Source organism: Scomber scombrus, chromosome 22 (assembly GCF_963691925.1).
Source record: "Scomber scombrus chromosome 22, fScoSco1.1, whole genome shotgun sequence".
NCBI lineage: Eukaryota > Metazoa > Chordata > Actinopteri > Scombriformes > Scombridae > Scomber > Scomber scombrus.
Genome location: NC_084991.1, coordinates 9,673,668 through 9,698,481, shown reverse-complemented (window position 1 = coordinate 9,698,481; position 24,814 = coordinate 9,673,668).

Here is a 24,814-nt window from a genome sequence, read left to right as displayed (position 1 = left end):
TCCCAAGCCAAATAGATCGCAGTATAGATGCAATTCTTCAGTAAATCACTGGCCTACCATACCGGTTTTGTGTATTGAACAGTTTGTTTTGTTGTAGCACTTGGTGGTTGTTGTACCAGCAGTCGGTCGTTCAGCCCAAGGCAACCTCATATCAATAACTTTCTTGTTTTGTTCTGCTGAATCATTTCAGTCAGTAAGATGGAAGTGAACATAGTGTTGCATGCTTTTAGGACAGTGAGCTCATACAAGTGAAAGGTCATTTAATTTCACAGTTAGTTATAATATTGTTTTTACCCTATAGCGAGTAAAAACATAGCTTAAAGTCTGTGCAACAGGGGAATAAGCTTCACTTCCTGCATCCCAAAAAATTACAAGAAACCAGTAGTAAAGGGTGCAAGTCTGGCTCTTATTGCCTTTATCTTTTTTCATTTCCCCTGTTCCCTTCATGGAAATTTTAAAAAATCTCATAAAGAAAACCTTTGGGAAATAATGTACTGTATTTGGATTGTTTGTGCTGTCTTGCATGCACATTTGCATGTACTTTGTACATTGAGTTCAGACACAAAAATGTATTATGTTAACACACATGCACACTGAGAAAACCTTTAAAATGCAGCTGCAACTGATCACCACTATCATTTGTCATTAGTGTCTTGTCATCTGTGAGGGGGCAAAGGTCAAGAGAGCAGTTGGATGTGGTGTGTGGTACAAAGCACATATCAATAAGAGGAGTGTTTGAGCTGGTGTGACTCCTAGCACAACTGGTTGCTTTGATATGTGTGAATATGTGCACTCACTGGAACTTAAAAAACTTTTGATAATATAAGTTTAACTGACTAAACTTATATTTATATCTCATTCTACTCTATATTTGGGGGTTTAATGTCATTCATCAATAGAAGTATGTTGATTCAAAGTAATGTGACCCTGCTATAGTTTTCAAGGCAAAATTTAAAATACATCTGGTAACTCTCTGCTATACACATGCATAACTGGAACCTAAGCTGTATGTTAATCATAGGCAATATCTTTAAACAGTGTCAGGGACTCAGTGGCAACTTAAGTATTTTATTTATTGCCATCTTGTTCAGTTCATTTGCAAACAATGTCCTTACACCACAATTGCAAATCTCAGGCTTCGATTTCCTTCTCTAATGGAAAATGGGCACGTTGAAAATGATGGGAAACTTTTACTACACCAACATGTAAACTTTGAAGAAACTAATTGTGTGTAATTATGCCGACTACATTGCTCTGTTACTCTTCTGTATTTATTTAACTGAAAGGAAACCCAAAAAGCTGGACTCTAATTGTGCGGTTGGTTTATTTTATTTGTGTAAAGCATTGCAACGTTCCTTCAATTTTTGGATTATGTTCTATGATAATCCCCCTTGCACCACTTGGTGCACGGACTACTTGCATGTCTCGGTGTAAAACATCTGAATTACTGGGAGTTTTTTTCTTTCTGACCAACAATGTCTTCTCCCACCATAGATTCTTGGCTTAACATTTGATCTGAGTGGTAATAAGTGCTGCCACATTTATGTTTATAATATAGGTCAGCCCATATTGCTTTTGAACATCTGCCAAGCGCTTCAAGTTGTTCGACCAGCTTGTTGTGACCAAGCTGAACCATGAAAATTAAATGGTCCGTGTATCAACAAGTAGGCCACAAGCATGCAGGCCCGCATCAATGCACACACACATCACCTGTGTCTGTTTTTTGTCATGCAGGAACTTATATAATGGCAATGATTGGGCTCTGCGCTATAGTTGGGATGAGTGCTGAAAGACGGAGCTGACTTATGTCTCTTTTTATCTAACCGAGTGAGGGACGATGTGGCAAACCTGGATTTCATAAGCGGCCCACTCTCTGACTCAGACCGTTAGTGTGTGGTAAGGCTGCATGTCTGTTGGGAAGAGACAGAACGAGGAGGAGGAGGAGGAGGAGAAGCTAGAAGTGATTCTGTGGTATGACCAGTAAGTGGAGCATGGAGGAACCCATTGACCTTGACGTCCTCCTTCTTCTTCTCCTCCTCTGCCTTCACGCTCTTGCCATTTGTTTCACCACATGTCCATCATGTACCCACTTTTAATAATAGGCCTTAGCATGTGAGCGTTTGCACTGAGTCATGTGTTGGAGAGCACTCAAGCATGCAGGATGTGTGTGTAGTATTGATCAGGTGTCTGTGGCTGATGTAGAAAGGGCTGTGCAGGACAAGATGAATGATACAATACTCCACACACTTCTGTCTCTTTTTAGATTTTCTTATCTAACTTTTAGTTTGCAGCATTCTCACTTTTTAAATCTACATATTGCTGCTAAGGGATTTTACCTAAAAACAACTGACAGCGTCTTTTACACACCCTATGTTGTTTAGGGTTTTAGATTTTGTGTTTGTGTGATGGGGGTCTGGACGTGACAGTTACAGTTCCTCATTATTGAGACCTCAACAGTGGTTTCACAGCCCGGTGCGGTTTGCTACACCAGACAGCAGTTATCAACAGTCTATCGCTCTCTGTATCCCACACCACCCCCTCTGTTGAACAAACACAACCTACTTGAGGTGCAAACAAGTGTCAGTACAAACTACATGCTCTGCATTGAGTTATGGTGTACATTTTGATATGTTTCAGTATTTATGTGGAATATATGGTGATGTGTACTTGTGTAGTTTAGTTTTAATTGAAATGATATGTCGGTTTTCTCAGAAATGCTTTGTCAGCTAAATTAACCAACTGCTGGCCTCAGAGTGAACTGCAAAAATAAAAATATCAGGGTATTATTGTGCTGGACAGCTTATGAGCTGTATAAATCTGTTACAGATGTGTTTGGTCACTGCTCACTGTCCCTGTCGTGGCTGTAACTCATTAATGCCTATTGTTGACTATCGATGGGGAGGTTATTGAAGTGGTAGATTACTAAAAATATTTAGTAATAATAACAGATGCTGAACTGTCATGGAATTCTAACACAGATGTTAACTGTAAGAAAGCTCAAAGTAAATATGTCCATTAAGTATGACCTGTGACCATCAGGCCGACAGTATATTGTACCATCTCTCCGAATTCCTCTGAACTAGCCGGGCTTGCAGCTCAGTTCTAACTACCATTACTGCGTTATTGAATTAACTTCGAAACAAAAATAACTGAATCTCTATGTGTGAGGATGCAGCACCATATAATATGTAAAGCACTTTGGTAATATCGTGTGCATGGGTCTGTGTTACTATGTCTTTTATCAGGACTGTGTGTGTGTGTGTGTGTGTGTGTGTGTGTGTGTGTGTGTGTCTGGTATGTACATGAACACATTTATGCAGTTAATATGCATGAAATGAGCCTTTTTTTTATCAAGCAGAAAATTATACAAGGGACGTGCTGATAGACATCAATCAAGCTGCAACTTTGGGGAGCTACTGCCAATTTCAAATTTGGAAAATTATCAATGCAGAGGTTTTCCAATGATGCATTACCATACTTTTTTCACTTCACTGAGCTAAGCTGTCTCACCACTGTCCACAGTTTGTTTTAATTACTTCCAGCTGTTTTTTTCCCTCATATCTAGTGTGCATTACATTTTGGAACAATTGTGTAAATCAGCAGCACATTCAAAAATCAAGCATACATACTGCCATCTTTATAGTGAACCTGTAGATTTTTCTTGCAAATGAAAATAACCTATTTTTAAGTTCAGTTTTTATTACTAAAATGTATTGTGTGTATACATGAGGTCTAATTGCAATTGCGATGATAATAAAGATCTATTCTATTCTAATTATGCATTTCTTTTCTCATAAAACCTGAGAAGCCAGTCTTTCATTGGCTAAATATGCTAACTTGCCCAATTCTCCTTTACAGCCTCACTTGGAACATCGAGCAGTGCACACATTAGCAAATGTTAGATACATTAGCTAAATTGTGCTTACAGGGCAGGTATTGTAATCAAGTAACATTAAACTATATTCCTATAAGAGTCCAACTCATTGCATGTCCCAGAACCAGGGAGAGCAGCAAGTGAGCCAACTGTCGATCATAGCTGGCAATCAACTCCTGCATGGTCTAATCTTATTAACGTAGCAATAGTGTCCAAAATGACCATCAGCACACTTATTAGATGAGGAGAATTTAGTGATTGAGACCATAATGACTCGCCGCTTTTTGAATGAGAGTCAACTGGAAATAGCATCTAGTGGCTGTCGATGGTATTGCAATTTAACCTATTTCCGCATTGGCTTCAGCTTCAGGCCATGGTAAGCCACCAATAGTCAATAAGCAGAATAGCATGAAACTTGCGACACGACTGTGTATTGTGTCGTGTTTGACCTAAATAAGTAACTAGAAATCAGGATATTTCTGCTTCTGCTGCTTGAGTTTGAACCATTCTTGAAAGAAACTCTCAAGTCAATCAACTTTATAAAACTGAAATGGATTAGCCCTTGACTTTGAACACTGTATGTGTCACAGGGTGTTAGCATGCTTGGCAGAGTTAACATGTGTTTAAGCGTGTGGTAGCGGTGATATCTGTTTGTGAGGTTTAGCATAGCTCCACTGTTGTCTTGAAACATTCAAACACATGTAAGTGAGACAGAGAGAGAGAGAGAGAGAGAGAGAGAGAGAGAGAGAGAGAGAGAGAGAGAGAGAGAGAGAGAGAGAGATTGAGTGGCTGGTTGGGAAAGCAAATTAACGCAGGGAAAAGGGTTTGTGGCTGACAGCTTAATCATAAACATGTTGTTCCAAACATAAGGGACAGAAATAAAGACAGAGCAACAGCCAGAAAGACAGACATATAGAAAAAAGAAAGATAAAATCTAGCTAATATTAGTCACATGGACATATTTTGGGACTTGTCTGTGCCGTGTCCCTAGGGTGCACACCGAGGACAGCGGCAACTGCGCTCAGATGTCCAGGAGGCCTGGCAGCGTTTAAACTCTGTTGCTTTGCATCACGTCTCACGAGAGATGAGAGGATGCAGAGCCTGGCCAGGGGTCAAAGGCCATAATTGCGCTCTCTCTGAGCTCCGATCAAATTACAGACGTCTGAACCCGCTGACACATCGGCGTGTGATGAAAGGCTTTGCTGACTCATTTGAAACCCCAAGAAGAGGTTATTTATTTGTCAATGTCAGGCTTTTAAAATTAGAACAAAGAGAAGAAGAAGGAGGAAGAGGCCATCAACGAGGCTCATATTTGCTTGTGAGTCATGCGAGGAGTTGTGGAAACAGCGGTTGGTCTCTGTGCCTTTTCTTGTTGTTGATAGCAGAAGCATTGACCATGATACCACATACCCATGAAGAAGTATTTGCTTAATGTCCTGACAAAAAAGGTTCACAGGTTCAATCCTGAGTTTGCACCAGTTTCATGATGATTTTTGGATGCAGTATTTCCTCAATAAAAGGGAAACCTATGGAAACTTTTAGGCACTAATCTTAACACCTTTGCTTCTCTTCATCATCAAACAAAGCTACACAAAACATGCGTGCAATACGAGACTAGAGCTGCTTGATATTTGGCCCGGGTCAAGAGCTCTCACTTTCATCTGCCATCTTTCGTCCACACTTAGAAGATAAACCTTTCATTGCTACAGATCCTCCTATTGTCTGTAACCACCGTTTGTCATGTACATTGCACCTGACCCCGACGCCCTTTGAACCCGCCAGTCTTTTGAAAGAGGCATGGACCTGACAGATAGATGGATGTTTTTCTGTTTTGTTGGTCAATCACTATGTGATAACCCCCCAAATGGCTGACAGTGAGCATTCCTCACATTCCTGCAGCAGGAATGTCACAGACTTCAGTTTTTTGGTATCTGGTGACATCATCATGCATCATATCCTGGTGACAGACAAACAACACCACACAAGGACTCTTCCTCAGGGATCTTTTGAAGTCCAAACAACGCAGGAAGTTTCTCAGCAAAGGTCACTTTGAATGAACTTGTTGATGTACATGGTCCATAATGGTTTTTGAGGCCTTTTATCTGATACCACTTTGGCTTTGAAGTAAAAACTTGCAAAGTGACTGTTCACTAAACCGCTCCCTGAACAGCAATTGTCCAATCACAGGAAACGTAACTAGGCAACTAGGTAGGTCTGCCAAACTTGGATGTCTCCACATGCCAAAATGTGGAGAATGGGGGAGCATGGGGCAGTAGTAAGAGCGATACTGTGCATTCAGAGAGTTTGGATGGTGGTGTCTTTTTTTTCCTAGCTTTTCCAAAACCAAAAACACAAGCAAACATGTAAGGATTAAACAGTTTATGTGCTCTAACATGGGGCACAATCATTACATTTTCAGCTATCTAGATTACAACCTACAGAAGTAGCATTATGTAGCCATGGGCAAATCACTAACTACACTAGTCATTGGGGCTTTAGGCTATGTAAAAAGTCCTTTTCACAACCAGCATATCTACTGTTAAGCAAGTGCATATCTAAGACCCCTTTTAGAAAGCTGATAAAAAATATACCAGCAACAATTGTCTTTAACAATTGGCAAAATCAGATCAGTGAAAATGATCACCAGCGCAAAATCACAACAAAATCTATAGTTTCATTATCTTAAATCGTGAAGTTCATGTCAATTTTTTCACCAAAATTGTCGTATTGTGTATCAGGTGCAAGATTTTGTTTCCTTGTAATAAAAAACAAAGCAATGGCGTGACATAAACTGACACTCGCACACTCTCACTCACACTTAGAAATATAATCTCATCCTTAAATCCCCCTTAATTCAATGGTTTACACACGACAAACCCAGACATGGTCTTGTAATGCTGTAATGCTGTATACTTTACGAGATGAAGGTGTGTTTTTCTTACTCTTAGTTGAAACAAGTCAAGAGGTGGTGAGAGGCTCATTTAGCACCTGAAGGCATGCTCATAGTCAATTAAGAGTGAACACCATAGTTTTAAAGTATGATGTTTTAAAATAATCAGCTTTTTAGTTTTTCTTATTACTTGTCTTCATTTAATGTAACCACTTCCTTGAACCCAGATTAGCATGTTGGAGATCTGTAATCAGTTACCACCAAATAAAACTCTATTATAGGTCTAGGCCATGATACAGTCAATTTGCTTGACACATAAAGACATCTTTAACAGAGGCAAACTAGCTTCACTATGGCAGGTTCAGACACATGGAGCAAAATGCTAATTATCAGTCAGATTTAAGGTGTGGCAGGGAGAGACTGGCTCAGACAGGGAGATGTTTGAAAAATCCATGGAGTAAATATCGCCTCTCTGCTCTGTCTTCCTGTTTCATCCTGTCTGGCTTTTCTTTTCTGCTACACTTTCATTCTCGAGTTTTCCCAAGTTTGTCTCTGTACACATTTGTTTTTTTGTACCTTGCATTAGTTCTACATTTTAAAACAGACAGACATTTAAATCCAAAAATTAGACATAATACAATAACTTTTTTTAAACAGAAATTAAGACAGCTTGGACTACAAAAACTTTTTGTCTGCCTATTGTAAGATTTGCAAAAGAGAAGAAGTTAATAGCAAAACTGGACTCCAAAGTTAGTCTTTTGAGTACAAAATTCCCTCTTTCCCTGGACAGTGTTTCCTTGTTGAGCTGCAGTGGAAGAACAGTTACAAAAAAGAGGGACTTTCACTTTGGAAGACATCATCTTGATTTGATTCATTTGGAGGGCTGAAGTCTCATATTAGCTTCAGAGACACTTTTTAAAGTATTTTGCATGGAAGGACGACTCAATTTTGTTCCCTATCACTTACACTGAAAGCAGAGGACAGCAATTTTATTAGCCAGTATGAACAGGTAGAAAGACTGCAGCAAGTAACACATCTTTCAAGTAGTGTCAAATAAACTACAAATAAATGTTATACAAAATCAGATCAAATTAATTTAAAGGTTAAAAGCAAGTTTAATGTTACTACATCCATGTGCACATTTACAGTTGTGGGGCATGGAAACAGTATTTCAGTGGTATTGCTTTATTGCTGTAGTAAACAATATATTCATGTTCAGTATGCATGGTCAACCATGATATTTTTGCTCTACACCAATAAGAAGTGAACAACTTCACAAAAGCAACACTAGACAGAGACTGATTATACTTTATACAGCTTTTTAAAACCCCTCTCCACACAAAAATCTGGTTTAGCTTTTTGTTTCTTCATTTGGATGTTTGAGTTGCACTCTGCAGAACGGTGAATGTCCGCAGTTTACACGAGAAGGTTTCCAAATTCATCTGCTGAAGTGGAAGGGGCTGAAGTTTTCCTGTGCTCAACAAAAATCGAAGTTTGGGATGTGTCCATGTGATTGTGTGACATTGCAACTAGTTTGAAACCAATCGTGGTCCAGTGGACAACTTTAAAAAGTGTGATGTGGAAACTCAAACACTGAGAGATAAACTTTTCATATTCATATGTTGTGGATTTTTTAATGAGGTACATAAATTATTATTAAAAGCAGGGTATTGTATGTGCTTTATGTCTCTGGAGGGTATTTTTAACTCCTGTACAACCAGTAAAGCACTTACAGATACAGTAAGTCCCCTCCCAGTACACCTGCATGACCGAGCGTGCCACCATTCAGTACACCAGCTACTGTACTTACTCCAATGGTAACCACACACCAGTCATAATGAGGATTTGGCATTTGGCATGCAAACTGAACAGTTAATTAGAGGCTTCATCAGTCAGCACTGAGCGTGCTGCTAATTTTGTCAAGCTCCCAATTCATCACTCAGGCAATCAAATCAGATAAACATACAGGCAGCAGACAAACTATAAAATAACAACCTTCTGTTCATGTGCATATACTAACCCTGTTGGTAAATTTCACTGCACCACTGTGAAACCACTGTTCATCTCTGTCATGACTTTAAAGACCGTTAGCTCTTCCTATATTAAATTATTTTTCAGCGCTTTGGATCGAACGCAGCTGCAATTTGGGCACAGATGACTTGAGCCGTCAACATGAGGCAAAAATAGAGCCCTGCTGTCTCATGTTGCTTTGAAAACTCACGCTTTAGAGCACTGTAATTGCCAGACTTCTTTTTCTAACTGTCAGAAGCAGTGATTTAATGTTGCTGCTTCAGAGGCTTTTTCCATGAGGTGTTTCAAGCATCTGTCATCTGTTGAAACATCTAGTCATTTCATCACTCAGCCAGTCCACAAGGGAAGGGTTTCATTCCTAAATTTGATATCTGTTTAAAAACTGCAATATCTGAATAATAAAATACTCACATTTAACAGTATATAACCATTATGCTCTTTAGAAGTATTCAACATGTGTTTATAATGTGTGTGCAAAACACATGTACTGTGTGTTCAAGTGAAACCCTTCACACTGACTGACTCAGTCCGTGTTTTCCATCTCCCAGTCCTCACCCCTCAGGGACAGCAGCTGGCAGGACGCCTTGTGTTTTTGTCTCAGACACGCTATGCCTGTCTGCCACTCGCGGTTCCTCTCGCTGCAGTCCCGGGGCCTCAGCCAATCACAGTGCGTCTCAGGTCGCCACAGAGGCCAGACAGGGCGGTGTCCGCTCCAAGCACACGCAGACGGAGTGGAAGAGGAGCTCACGTGAGACCTGTTTATTTGTCAGAGGAGAGATAGAGGGAGTGAAAGAAAAAGGAAAATGAGACTACAGAGGGAGAGAGAGAGGGGGAGGGAGAGAGAGAAAGAGAAAGAGAGAGAGAGAATGCCTGTGAAATGAAGTTGCGAAAATTTCAGTTGGCGGGAAAGCAGGAAGGGGGGAGGGGAAGGTGGGGGATTCAGGGAGGGGAGTAAAGGGAGCAGCAGGGAAGCAACACACAGCACAGGACTCTGCATTTATGTTATAGATATTTCCACTCATCAGCTGTTAGTCATTGCTGTGGCTCATAAGCTGCACACATGACCAATTACTTTACCCAACCAGGGACTTTATTTGATTATACTGGTTGGCTTCCCTCACTTTTAAGGAAAATCTGGTGATTCAATCACATCATTCTGTTTTCAAAGGTAAAGCAGTTGTACCTTCTTGAGGAGGAGTGGGAGAAAGAGACAAGCAGCATTTAGCAATAAGTACTGTTATGTCTTACTGTGATTTCTCTTCTCAGGACTGTTTCCAGCCACGAATGTTAAGACTACTGAAACTGATCAAAGTCTCTGGATATGACATGAGAGTCTTATATTTCCATAGTTCAGAAGAAAAAAGTTAAAACAAAAAACACATTTTTTGTTTTGTTTGGCTGCATTGTTTGGTCACTTTTCTGAACATTTTTTTCTGTCAAAAGTTGATCTCAAACAGTTTTAAACATTTTACACTTCAAAATGTTCTATAAGCTACATTTTATATTTAACTTACTGCCAGGGCCCAAGACCATATGCTAACTCCCCTCCATTTCCCAATACACACTCAGTGTACATGTTTTTGATATGATTATTTTCAAATCTTGTTTACAGTTGTGTTAATTGATTTTTTTGGCCACATGGGGGCAGAGCAACAAGCTGTAAACATTTACATGTAATCAAAGTGGTTATGGCTAACATGCTGGCAAGCAATTCCCTTATTACACATCCAGCAGACACAAAGCAACTTTAGTGGGTTTGCAGCCTTCAAAGGAAAGTACATACTTTCAACTCTGTTTCGGTCTTTGTCAGCTTCTGAGTGAAATAACTGTTTACCACAACCACCTTCACGTAACATATCTATCTACATTGAATTGTAGTGTGCATTTGACCGGTAGAAATCCTTAAATCCTGTGAGTGGACTGGCATATAGTTTCAGTATGCATACACTCCAGGATGCATACAGTAAAAAACACGTGCATAACTTATTGATACAAGATGATACAAATCTTTTTTCCGCTGCATGCTCTGCAGTGACCTGTGACCTCTGTCTCTGTAACTACATTATGATATTTTGTATTCTGCGCATGTTTAGATGATTTATGTTGTCTGTTGTTCAGTTCTGCAGCTTTATATTCTGCCAGCAGTGTTTTGTTTCCATTTGTGGCTATCTCTGTCAGCGTACGTCTCTCGAAAACCACATGAAGGAGGAGCACATGTCAACCTTTTTGAATAAGTCATGATCTGATAGTCACATTAGTAATGCTGAAAAAATGTCTTTCTGAATGACTTTTAATTTCCTGCAGAATTGAAAAAAGCCCCCCCCCCCAATCAAAAAAAAGCCAAAAATATGTCTTTCTTATAACACTCATGCCAGAAAATGTCCAATCAGCCAGTGCAATCCAGCAAACAAATCGAAGAGGCAGAAAACCGATTTTCATTGAAAAATATAGCTTGCCAAGTTCCACATTGCTGTTATAAATCAGCCTCAGCGTACATGTCATGTGCGGATAATATCCCAACTGTCTTCACAGCAGCTCGCCCCTGTTTTCTTTGCTCAGAGTTTTGGTTGGCCTCCAACTAAAGCACAGGCCTTTTCTTACTGGCTCCCTTCACATTTCCATCACTATCACTTCACCATTGGGATCTGCTGTGGGCCTCATTTCTCGCTGTCCTCTCAAAGAGGTCAGAACGTGGTCATAATAATCCAAAAATGTGGGTTCAAATAGAGGCAAATCATCTAAATATTGTAAAAACAAATGAGAAAATACAGTCTCTTTTGATAAGAAATTGTCCAGCTGAGCTTTATTTTTGATGTTGCTCCTTTCATTTAATAAAGTAGTTCAGTATTACATCAGCTTGTTCTGTAACTGGCATTACTTCACTCGCTTTGAAGGTTTCTCTAAGCCAACATAGAGTGGATTAATTGGGGGGGGGGGGGGGGGGTGATGTGTTTCTTCACCCGTGGGTGACCCCCGTCTGATGGCTTTTCCATGTTTAGCCTTAAATGTATAGAATAGATCATTTCCAGCTTATTGTTGCTTCTGTGGAAATGCAGACATGAAGGCGCGGGTATGGTTTCCATTGATTTCCATTGATTTGATCAACCATCAGTCAGGATCTCTTCAAGTGCCTCTGCATTGACTTAGCAGACTATTACACAGTTATTGATTTACTATCTAACTTACTGATTTATACTGTTAACTTTCATCACTTTCCTTTCTTTTTTTCTTTTGCAAATTTTAATGTGCCATAACTACAAAAACAGTAGAAAGTGCCGTTCTGTATCATCGGATCACCAAGATTTTTGAAGAGCCAACAACGAAGATTTTTACTCCTCCAATAGACTTTTATATGTTCGTTAATCATTGCCAAAGCTGCAGCCATTATTTTTGCAGGTGCTGCTATTTACAGCTTTCGAAAATGAACTGGTACATCCTGAACCCTATTGTATTTTGGAACAAAATAGTTCCAGACAGTGGGTGTGACTTGGGACTCATCCAGGCCAGGGAATTTTAACAGTAAGATGCAAATCATAATGAGTTTCAATCTCAAACCAGTGTTATTAGTATGGCTACTCATTATTATTACATTGTTTTATTTAAATTAGCTTCTCACGCAATGTCTTTGTTTCTTATGAGTCACCACTGACAATGTTGTTGCAATTTATATACGTCATTTTCAGTTTAGCTTGATAAATGTGTAACAGGTTCCCCAATTTATCATGCATAAGCAAACATTTAATAAATGGTTTACAACATTATAATGGAGTTGTAAGCAGTAATATATTATTCAACAACTATAAATCCTCCTGTGCCCTTTAGTGGATGCTGGTAAAAGGAGAAGTAATAATTGTTGACAAATATTGTACATTCATGAACTTAAATGTCCTTATATGTGCATATAACTGCATTACAGTGAGTTATTCAACCACTGTTAAAAGTTTATACTGCTCATAAATGCTAAATAATGGGAGTAGGATAGGATAGACTTAATTGTCCCAGTGGGAAATTTGTCTTGGACTTTACAGTTTCTGCATTGTGAACAGTACAAAAAACAACAACACATTATCCAGACATAATAAAATACAGCAATAGGACAACTGCCTCTATTCAATTGCACATGCCCATACATTATCAGTAAATGAAAATAGTACCAATAAAAATAATAGACAGTTGTTTTAAAGTAATAGGTACCGTACTTAGGTTCAGTTTTGAGGTTCTTGTACTTATACTCATCCTATATTCTGCTAATTTATACTTTTTCTCCACCACACTTCAGAGGGAAATATTGTAGTTTTTATTCAACTTGTTACTTTGAAAATGACAATTTTACATGTCAGACATGATTAAATGATAAAATATGCTCATTTTGAGTATAACTATCTAACAGTATATAAAATAGTCATAATGAGACTAGCACGCATGAATGATAATAATAATAATAATAATGTTACATTATGAATAATGTAACAATGACAGCAGCCATTCAGCTGCATAATGATTACCTTTACTTTTGATACTCAAAGTATATGTAGCTGATAATAGCCCTGTACTTCTCCTGAAAGCTTTAACTTGTAATTAAGTAATTTTACATTGTGGTAATATAACTTTTACTTGAATAAAGGATCTGAATATCAGTAATAGACAAGAATGGATGTGTTCTACACTGTAGGTGTAGAACACACTGTGGGTTCCATGACACATTTATTCAGCAAGTGATTTGGCCTTTTAACTGCAGTACAGACCAGCCAACCACTTGGCCACCCTGCAACTCAGCAGCTCGTTTTACTGTGAAAACAGATCTTTATCTGTAATATCACAATGGTAACATTACCCAGCATGTAAAGCTAGTGTGAAAAGATTGCCGTGAGTCTTCTGAAATTCAACTTACAGCATCACCATAACGACAAACAAATAAACAATGTCTGTAGGCACATTGGCGTGACTCAAGCATTCTTCTACAGTGATGAATATGTAGAGTTTTGAAGTTCACCTGCTGCTTTTTATTTACAGACGCACATGACAAATATTTCAGTATTGTGGGTGGAAGATATGAAGAGAGAACTCTGCTTACTGATTCATCTCTACACTTTGACCCAGACATAACACAACTGATTCAGATCTCTTTATCTGAGTTATGTCTTGCAAAACCACAGATTAAAGTCATTTCACTGCATGTTATTGTCTTGTCAAACAAGATTCATGTTGTTCTCATTTGGCAAGGATAATCTATCCTACCCAAACAAGTACAGCATAAATCCAGTTTGACAAGACAACAGGTGTGATATGCATTGTATTTGTGTGTGGGTGAGTGTGTGCGTGTATATGAGAATCAAAAGAGAAACAATGCATCTAACGTATGTTTAATCCCATAATTGCCAAGTGTAGGTTGTTTGCCCACGCAGTCTTTAAAATGCAGCCATTTTTCCCCCACATTTGGCCTCTTCACAGAGCGTGCAGCCAGCGTTGGAAAAGCCTTCAAATGGAATTATATTAACCACCTGTTCCTGATCCGGAGGCATTAATGGACGAGTGGAAGTCGCGTGTGCTGCCTGCGGTTCAGACATGGTAAAGAAATAGAAAGGGAGACGTACACCACTCTCCTCAGGCACATGAAACAGAGACGGGTCTAGGCACGACAGAGAAGGAGGGGGGGATTGGGGAGGATATGTGTTGGTGACAAGGGTAAAGAAAAGGCAGACATATAGAAAAGTATAGACGTTGAAAGATGTAGTGAGAGAGGAAAGGGTGTCATCAGTTTCCTGGCGATTAAAGTTGTTTACCACACCTCTGTTGAAGCATTTATTCTCATGTTTAATAAAGAAATAAAATGGATGAAAGTCCTCAGTGAAGTTATTCTTTTCTGTCTTCTACTTCATCTTTTTTTTTCTTTTTTTTCAAAAGTTTTGCACCTTTTCTTCCAGTCAAGAACCTCACAAGAACTTCTTAATGTGCAACTTTTCCAGCATGTATGCAATGAATTCAGTTGTTCCAGTCAATTTAAGTCAAAACTGCACCAGAAAAATGCCTTGTAATTGTAAATGCACAGTAGCAAGAGCTAAAAAGAGACACAGATAATCACTGCGAGGCAGTGGCTGCCATGTAGATGCTCAGAATTACAGAAGCATTAAGCGTAACCACCTCAATATGTTCCTTATACTTTTCATCCTCTGTTCCCTTCCCTCCCTTTCCTCCTCTCATCACATCTAAAGCCACAGACAGTCAGCACCAGCCGGCTGGCAGGATCGGTTACCCAGCTCATTTGGAAAGCTCGACATTTTCTTCAGGTAAATTTATTCTGCAAAGATCAATTTAAGTGTGGTCAGTTTCTTCCTCTTCTTCCATTTCCCGGCGCCTTAGCTTTCCATGTGTCCTGAGAGAGAAATAATTGAATTTTCAAATGTCCAGCCCGAAGATTGAATATGTAGAGCATGTACATAGCTTTAGGTGATGGACCTTTGCTGCAGTTTTGATGGAGCAGCATGCTCTGTAGCTCCAGTTGTTAGCCAAAGATTAGCTACAAGCTAAGGCGGCAGACCTAGTAATGGCCCTTATTTAAAGGATAAGGCTGTCACTGTTATTTTTCCTTATTATTAATACATGCCATGACAAATCTGTTGGTCTGGATCTTAATTCTTTCTAACTTCCCTATCATCTTTTGTTCACTCACTTCTGGGCCCATTGGTTCCTACTAATGATTTAAGTTACATTGATTTTTAAGAAAGGTTAAGCAATTCCCTGTAGTTTCTATCACACATCATTCAAACAGGATTAAACACTGTATTTGTTGGGGACTATTTTCAGTGGTGGATGAATACACATTCAATGCTCTGGTGAGTACTTTAAGCATCAGGACACATTATGCAGGGTTGACTGAACATAAAGTATAGTGTCCACATTCATCATAAGGAAGGAACATGTCACCCAGTGAACACAGTGACTCACTGGTGTATCTTTAATTATTTTAGGCACAGATGAATGAGCTGTATCACCACACTTATCCTTTAATCTTAGTGGACACACACATACAATATTTATATAAATAGACAAATTACAGGACCTGGTCTGGTTTTTTGCATGTTCTACTACATTGACTAAAAATCCGGTAGGATTATATTTCCATTTTTCTAGACTGTTCTGTTCTCTTGTACATCAGTATTAATGTTGCCACAAGGGATGAAAAGCTCTCCTCACCAAGTCACCGTGCTAAGTCATCCCTGTTTATTTGATTTTTGATCAAATAACCAAACAGGACCAAGGTTCTTGGTGAAGCCCTCTGGCACTCCACCCAGTAGATTATAAGGTCAAGGAGCCAGTGGTGGTTAACAAGACTAATGACCGGGCATACCCACAGTGGCTTCATCCGGACTGAAAAATAAACATTCAAAAGATTTTGTGCTATTGCAAGTGAAAGTTATATTTCCCGAGTGTCTCTTTATAAACTTCCTATGAGTGTGGCTCTTTTCTTTGTCTGTAAAGCCTGTGTGGCCGTAACGGCTTATTGTTACTATCCACTTCTTCCTTATTTTATGCGAAATCACTGTCACACAGTGTCTTTCCTAGGAAAAACCAACCTGATGCCAGCAATTTAAAACTGAAAATCTTTCATAATATTGGCAAAGAAGGAATTATTGAAGCTTTAAATTATGATAATTATGAGTGCAGATAAGGATCAATGCAAAAAGGAGTGTTTGCTTTACATGATGACCTCAGCACAATATGTAAGGCATTAAGCACAAAGGACATGCATGTGAGACATGTGTATCTGCGTGTGTGTGTGTGTGTGTGTGTGTGTGTGTGTGTGTGTGTGTGTGTGTGTGTGTGTGTGTGTGTGTGTGTGTGTGTGTGTGTGTGTGTGTGTGTGTGTGTTTATGGCCCTGCACATCAGCAGTGTTTGCTCCCGGTTCTTTCCTTAAGCCAAGTTTCGGTGACATCATTTATCAAACAGGACTCTTGCTTGCTCAGACTGTAGGACTCAGACACATAAAGTCTTGTGTTTGGATTGTTTTTCACCCGCTGGTCTTTATTTGCGAGAGGATGAGTTCACTCTCAGTCTTCAGCTGAATGCTGCAGGCTACAGACTGTAAACTTATGACTTGCCCTCATGTATGTGTGTGCATGTGTGTTTCTTTCAGGAACATTCCAGTGAACTATGTTCAGGGTTCGCTGGAGCTCTTGCAGTAAACAATTTCTGTTTGCTTTTTTTTTTTTTTTTTTTTTTTTTTAAACCTTTATAAATACAATTTCTAAGTACTGTCTACTTTAACGAATCATATGCTCTACAGACAAGATTTATGATTTCATATTAATGATAATAAAGAACTGTTGAGAAAAATGTGTAACAGATGTTAATAAACAGAATGACAACATAATATATTTTGTAAATGATGCTCATCTAAAAATGTAGTTTTCACAAATAAATGTAATCCAACGTGAATAACTGTCTGATAATCCTACATACTGTATACACAGTTAAATTATGTTCAGTTTAAAGACACAAAGTACAGTTAAGGACAACAATCACAATGCACCATGGGAGTGCTGCTGCACTTTTGGCATTTTCACAGCTGCAAGCAAGCAGCACACCCGAGGGTGTGAAAATGGTGCAATTAGAAAGAATTATCTCACTAAATCATCAGTGGGTGGGTTAAGGGCTGGTGACAGTCAGGCCAATCATATTGAATGCTCTGATCCTCTTTGACAGCAGAGCTCTCCCCACCCTGAAAGTTTGAAAATGAAAAGAATCAGAGGGGGTTTCTCCTAGGATGACACTGGTGCAGAGTTACACATGTAATTGTCAAATTATTATGCTTTATGTTTTAATTATAAGTCACATTTGTGGATTTTGAAAGTCCAGGGTGCCATCATGTTTTCCACATGTAATGATGCTGCTGCACTTTAATGCTCTGTACAATAACCAGAACATAATGATCCACCCACAAATGATTGTAGAAATTGCAACAATACGTAATCAACCAACACTTATCTTAACAGCTCTACTACATCATGCTGTTCCTCCCACTGTTGGGCCTTTTGACTTGCTACCAAAGATACACAGAAAAAAAGTTGCACTCTGAATTACTTTGAGTTATACGCCTGCATGAAAATAAACCCTAAATGATTACTTACAAAATGTATGTGCGGATAAACATGAGTGTTTATCTTCCGACCTCCTTGGGGGTAACAAGGTAGGAAAACCCACAGTGGTGGAAATACATACGATGCACTTTTTTTCACCTCTCTAAGCTTAGAGCTTTTGATTACAGTGTAAACATGAATTACTGCACATTTGTGTATTTTGCAACATGAACCGCCTCATCAAAAGACCCGCACGAATCAGTTAGACGAAATTTCATGTGGAGCATTTCCCAAACTAATTTCAGTTTCAAAACAGTTGGAAGCAAAGCGGTGAAACTTTATATAAGTCTTTATAGAATTTCCTCTTTTTGTTTACCTACATCCAGTGTGCAGCAGGTGTTGGGCAGCACTGCTGGCCCCCCTGGCTGCAGAACACAGTGTGTGAAGTGTGAACTCTTCTCTCCTGGGAAAGACTGCTGCATATTAGTAAAGTTTGTGTGAGGCTCTGAGACTGTGTGTGTGTGTGTGTGTGTGTGTGTGTGTGTGTGTGTGTGTGTGTGTGTGTGTGTGCAACCTGTCATCAGCGCTGATGAGTGATTGAGTACCTAAGCCTGCTCGCACGCCACATCTCAAACAAGCCTGCGTGTGTGTGTGAGACGTCATTCATTCTGACTGAGTAACTCTGGTAAAAAGCAAACAATGCTCACACCCTGTTGAGCTTGAACTTACTCTATAATCTTTACTGTAATGGGAGTCTTTTTTACAATAATTGGTGTGCTGCTGACACACACATACACACGCTAATGCACACACACTGCATACAAACACGAACGTGCACACAATGCCATCCACCGAATATCCCCACGTGTTCTGTTCTTTTTCTGCGACCTCAGCTGTGAGTTCATTTTTCCCTCGCACATATGGAGCCCTGGCACAGTCTCAGCTCTCGGCTGCTGCCCTGCTACTATCAGCACATTTTTAATTGCCTGGCTTTAGAATATAACAGCGTCTGTGATGACAGCACGCTTGTTTATTTTTATATGCGACTGTAAAGACCCCAATAGCTCGGACCTTATAAGGTATATATATGATGTTTCTTTCCCCTGCACTTTTATTTTTAGCTGTGCGCAAACAAAGTATAGCAACCAAGGGGTTTTCTCGCCCCAGGAGGTGCTTTTAGGACAGAAAGTGTCTTTGATGATCTTCGTTTACTGGCAAACCTGATCTCCAATCACAGATGCAATTTCAGTGAAAAAGTGAATAAAGGTTAATGTCCTGTCGCTGTCTGCTGCCACTGGGATTTCAGGTTCCTGTTTGGCTTGAATAAACAATACACCACAATATTGTGAATATTACCATGGAAGCAGAGCCCTGGCAGGCAAATTGGATGACACGTGTACATTTCTCACAGTATCCCAGAATCACGAGCATCAAAATATCATAAAAATTAAAAAGAGGAGGAAGTGTTCAAAGAGTAACAGAAGTCAGCTGACGTTAGAGGAAGATGTTCATGTGACATAGATGACAATACAGGATTTTACTATAAATATTAGCTCAGAGTAAAGCAAGGAAGACCTCGCTTTATGAAAGGTTTTGAAAGTGAAAGATAAGTGCACTTATCTGAGTCATTATATCACCATGTGATTATCCAAAATAACTACACCCTCACTATGACTGTAACAACCACCCGCTCAAACAAGCTCTCCAAATAGTCTCATTAGAATTGTAAAATAAAAGTACGGCCTCACCCTTTTCTTTCCATTGTCATAAATTAATTTTTGTTTCATAATGAAACTTAAGCTGCCAAAATGCATCACAGAATCTCGCTGCCCTGCCTGTCACAACTGGATAAACCTGTACCCTTGCAAGCTGTACTATACAGTGCTGAGTAATGTTTCAAACACAGCAACAACAGCTGATGCCATCTTGGCCGTGATTACATAAAAGCAGAAAAACTAGGCCAGTGTGACAGATACACCTCTGATGTGCACCAGTTGCTGTGTATTACGATTAAAAGTAAATTGGCGGAATCAATAAAAGAAATGATATTCCTTATATATTTGCACTATTATACCTAGTTTTTGCCCTTTTGTTCCAACTTTCGTTTCTCGCAGGTAGCGCTGCATTCCAGAATCTGAGCAATCTCTCAGCACTCTAATCTCAGAGGTGAATGAAACATGTCTTCTCACAACCCTTTCAGAGAAAACATCACCTGCTGTCAAGGTGCATGGAAGGAGGGAGTGTTACTGTAGGGTAAAAACTCCAGAAACCCGTGTTTTGTAAAAAAACAAAAACCCACAACAACAACCAAACAAACAAAAACAGCCTGATTGTAGGAACGTGCTTAAGCTTGGGGCCGTCAGGGTCATCATGCAGCACATTACGAAGAATACTGAAATAAGATTAGTCTGAAACAAAAAAGGGTCAGTCTTTCACATTTTCTAAGTCACATTAGGCCTGCAGTTATATGTAATAAGTCATTAATGAAAATAATTGAAATCTGCAGTTTAAATAGTAATACATTGTTAGTAAATGGACTTTTGTCTGGATGCAGCCTTTTCCAGAAAGTAGTCGACCAATACATCAGAGGGGCTTCCTGAACAATTACATAAAGCAAAAGTTATGGTGATATACTGTAGAAAGGAGGGATTTTTCCAAACTGGCAACCCAATAAAAAAAAGCTACTTAACGGCTTATAAATGATTTATTAACTATTAAATAAGCCATTAAGCAATGCTTATATACCCTATTTAAAGGGTGACTTATCAGAAAGTGGTACCAAAAGCGAAAAGCATGCACACGCACACACACACACAACCAGTCATATACAATACGAACACACAAGTATCAGCCAATGGAGTATTTGGCATATAGTCCAAACCAATTATATTCCTTAACTAGAGAGGCGAGGGTTGTCCATACAGAGGAAGTCTTTTCCCAAGATGTCCCACAACTGCCGAGTGTTTTCACAACTTTATCACCAGACGAGAATGTTGATTCTGGACAATTTTGATATTCCAAACCCTGGATTACCTTCAATAACAACACTGTTAAATGTTCAAATCCAGTGTTCCTCTTTAAATATATTTTTTGGGGGGATTTTATGCCTTTATTAAAGATTGTGAAAGCAGAGCGACGACAGGAAAGGACTGGAGAAATGACATGCAACAAAAATTTGCCGCCAGAAATCGCACCGCCGATGCTGTGGCCATGTGGCATGCGTCCCAACCAGCAGGATGCCAAAGCCAATGTTTTTTAAATTCTTTCTACAATATCTGTGAATGACAACTGTGGTATGGTTAATGTCAGGGGGAGGCACACCATTACTTTCTGCTTTGCTAGATAAACAGCGCATTACTTCCTCCATTAGCATTGACAATATCATGCAACATGACACTGGGATGGTTTCCAGCATAGCCGTTTGAAGATGAGCTGCAGCTGCATGCATGCATAAATGGGAGGATTGGGAATGTTCAGCCATTTTTTTGTGGTCTTGACTAATTTAGTCTTTATGTTATGGTGACGCCAACACAAGTTTCAATGGTGAAAATGTATTTAGAATTGAAACAGCTGCTTCCAGCGCAGAGGTGTGGACTTCAGAGGGTGTGTGAGATCAGCTGAAAGGCCATGGCTGAAAAAATGAATACTAGCTGGGCCACTGGGAAACACCTTTCATTCAAAGAAAAAAAAAAATTACACTGATAAAATGCTGTAGTTCTTGTCTGTCACATTGTCCCTGTCTCTTAGCATGTGTTTTCCTTTCATTTCCTTTGATACCCGTCCCTTTCCCTCCCTCTTAAGATATGATCTTGGAAAGTCCACAGGCCCAACCCTAAAAAAAATCACCTTGCTTTTCTATTACTCATACCAAAATAGCTGTGTCATCTCAGTGTGTGTGTGTGTGTGTGTGTGTGTGTGTGTGTGTGTGTGTGTGTGTGTGTGTGTGTGATGGCCTGTAGGAATTTAGCACCTGTGAGGTCATTAAGACCCACCCTTATAATTTCAGTATAAATGACACATACTGCCATTAGTCTGTGTACAATATAAAAATATATTTTTTTGATACAGATCCACACCGCACAGTCAAATAGTAACAATAATGTTTATTATCTCTGAAAGGGAAAGTCCCTTGGCAACAGCAAATGCATTACGACAAACAATCAGAGATACTCTACAAAATCTTGTCCAGGTTATTCCTGTTCACATCACACCGGGCCCAGATCTGTAGCCAAAGGGTATTGTGAGTAAAATTCACTTTGCTTTAGTTTCTAGTTTGTTGTGTGCAAGGGCCTCAAGCACTGAGGTAATATTTGACCATTATCTTACAATATATGTGTTTACAGTACAATACACACACTACAGTTTGTAATACATTCAACCTCTTACACTGACAGTGTGTATTGCTGCTGATAAAAGAAAATCTTGTTTACATGGATATTCAGAGACAGAATACAAAATATAAACACAGAGACAGGCTATAATGCTGGGTAGAACAGGCATAAGATAGGTGTAAGATATATTCAAAATGGTCTAAGCTAGAAGGACCAGCTGAAATGCTGTGAACACAAATCTCAGTAATGAAAACAGAACAGTTAAGATGGCAAAGAAATACCTTTAGATATTAAACCTGTTTTGAGCTGCTGGCATCCAGCAGGTGTGGACCTCTCGGAGGAATGTGATATATCAGGTGATGTTCTTTCCCACTATTATGCTGTCACACCTTGTTTGCAAAGAAGCCATGTTTGTTAGCTTTCCTTTCATTTTCTTTGGTATCAATCCTTTTGCATTGAATATGCTAGTCACATGAAAATGTTCCTTTGACATGATGCTGTGATGATGTTGTTCAAAGTGCATTACCACATAATCTTACCCAAAAACAAATAACTTTATGTAAAATGACTTTGTCTTGTCTTTTAATGAAGTCATAGTCTATATGTTGGTTTTGCTGGGAAACTGTTTACACAGTTCAACATCTGACACAACACACAACCCTGTTTTCATCATATATGTACATGTTTTGTGTCCTACAGTTAGTTCATAAAACACATCCAGCCATCTCGGTATCGCTGTTCCTTAAATTGTTGGGAAAAGTGTGGGCTTGATATCCCGACAGGCTGGATTTTGCGGCTTCACCATGATGAAAAAATGTGAAATTCAAAAGTAAAACTGGTATCTATATCTAGAAATACATTTAATCTTTAATATTGTATGGTTCTCTTTTCTAATCTTCTAATCTTTCTTTCTGATGCTTGGTGCCTCTGTAAGACTCTTGGCTGAAATATTTCCCATTCTGCATCTTGCCTTAATGTTTGGATTAAAAGGGCACCAGTGATTCAGAAGCAGGACAGCTACCAAGGCTAAATGTAGACCACAAAATAGATAGTTTCGGAGCAGCTCAGGGATAGTCAACCAACTGAATCACAAGTCAATTTACATCGTCACACTAAACTCTGGACCTATTGACTTGACAAATAAACCTGGACTTCCTAACCACCACATACATATACAGGAAGAGAGAGAGAGAGAGGAACGGCGTGCGACGTTAGGAGTGCTCCCTATACTTAGTGAACTTCTGGCGTTTTAATGGGCCTGACGTAGTTCCATGCTGCGGTCTGAGGTCTCTCCACCAGCATCTATTTTCCCCCAGAAGCTAAGAGTTGGAAAAAAGCATGGAGCATTTAAACAGGCTAAAAATGTATCTGATGGCAACCACCATTGGCTGAAAATAGCCCTAGAAGGGTATTATTATCATTAATGAGGGATAAATTTGTCGGCTGACTCACCCCGGAGTCAGGAGCACTTAAAATTATTCTGGAGTTTGCCCTTTTTTTGGTCGTTTTGGCAAAGCCAAGCTATCAAGTTTGTCTGAGGAATGGATGGTCTCATGCTGATTTATACTCATAAAGTCAGCTTCCCCTGCAGAGCAGAAAAGATCTTGCTGAGTAAAGTTCAACTATGGCTCCTTTTAGATTTAGCTGACACAGATTGAGATTCTCAGTGTGCTGTGTTAATGACCATGTGGACTGTTTTGCATGTTTTACCCTATTAACTTCAAATCACCTATACTATACATTATTGCTGACCTTTTTCCAGTTCAAATTAGATGTGTTTTAAATTGCTTCCCATGCTTCCAGGTTGCCATTGTTTTTGGTTTATGCAGGAGAACTCTTTATTTGTCTGTAATGGTTAATAGGGCTGTGACGGTATGGATTTTTTTCTTACCGCAGTGAAAAAGCTTCAGTGTTTAGCCTGGCTAGCTGGATGGCAGAGTCATAGACACCATTGTGCAGCCATGTCTCGGCTGAGGGCACAGCAGTTTGACATTTCTCCCCGGGTCAGAGGCAATCTTGGTTAGTTTAGTTTATTGTCTATGGAGCAGACACTGAAAAGTGACGTTGACGAGAAAACTGGTTGACCAGGGCTAGCGTTTAGCATAGCTTGCTTCCCGCGTTTCCACTTCCTTACATAACGCTGGTGTCCCCCTGGGCGATTGTTCTCGTGGGACGATGATTGCAGTCATTGGTTCTTTCGTCCTGTCAGTAATAAGCATGCACCTTTTAACAATACTAAGTCTACTACTATGCTGGCTACTATGTAAATCATCTTAGTTGAGCATGTTTGCATGCTAACATTTGCTAATTTGCATTAAACCCAATGTACGACTGGCTGATGGTAACGTCATTAGTTTTAACCTGATGATGCCACTAGATGAAAAGTTGGGGGACCACCAAAGCAGTAATTCAACCTGAGGCCTCCATGAATGTCTGTACTTAATATCATAGCAATCCATGAAATAGCTGCTGAGACATTTCACTAAAAACTACAAATGTTAATCTCATGGTGGCACTAGGGGAAAGATCAGATGGTCAATAAAGTCATGAGGATATATCATCTCAGGATTATGAATGTCTTTATCAAATGTGCCGATCCATCTAGTAGAT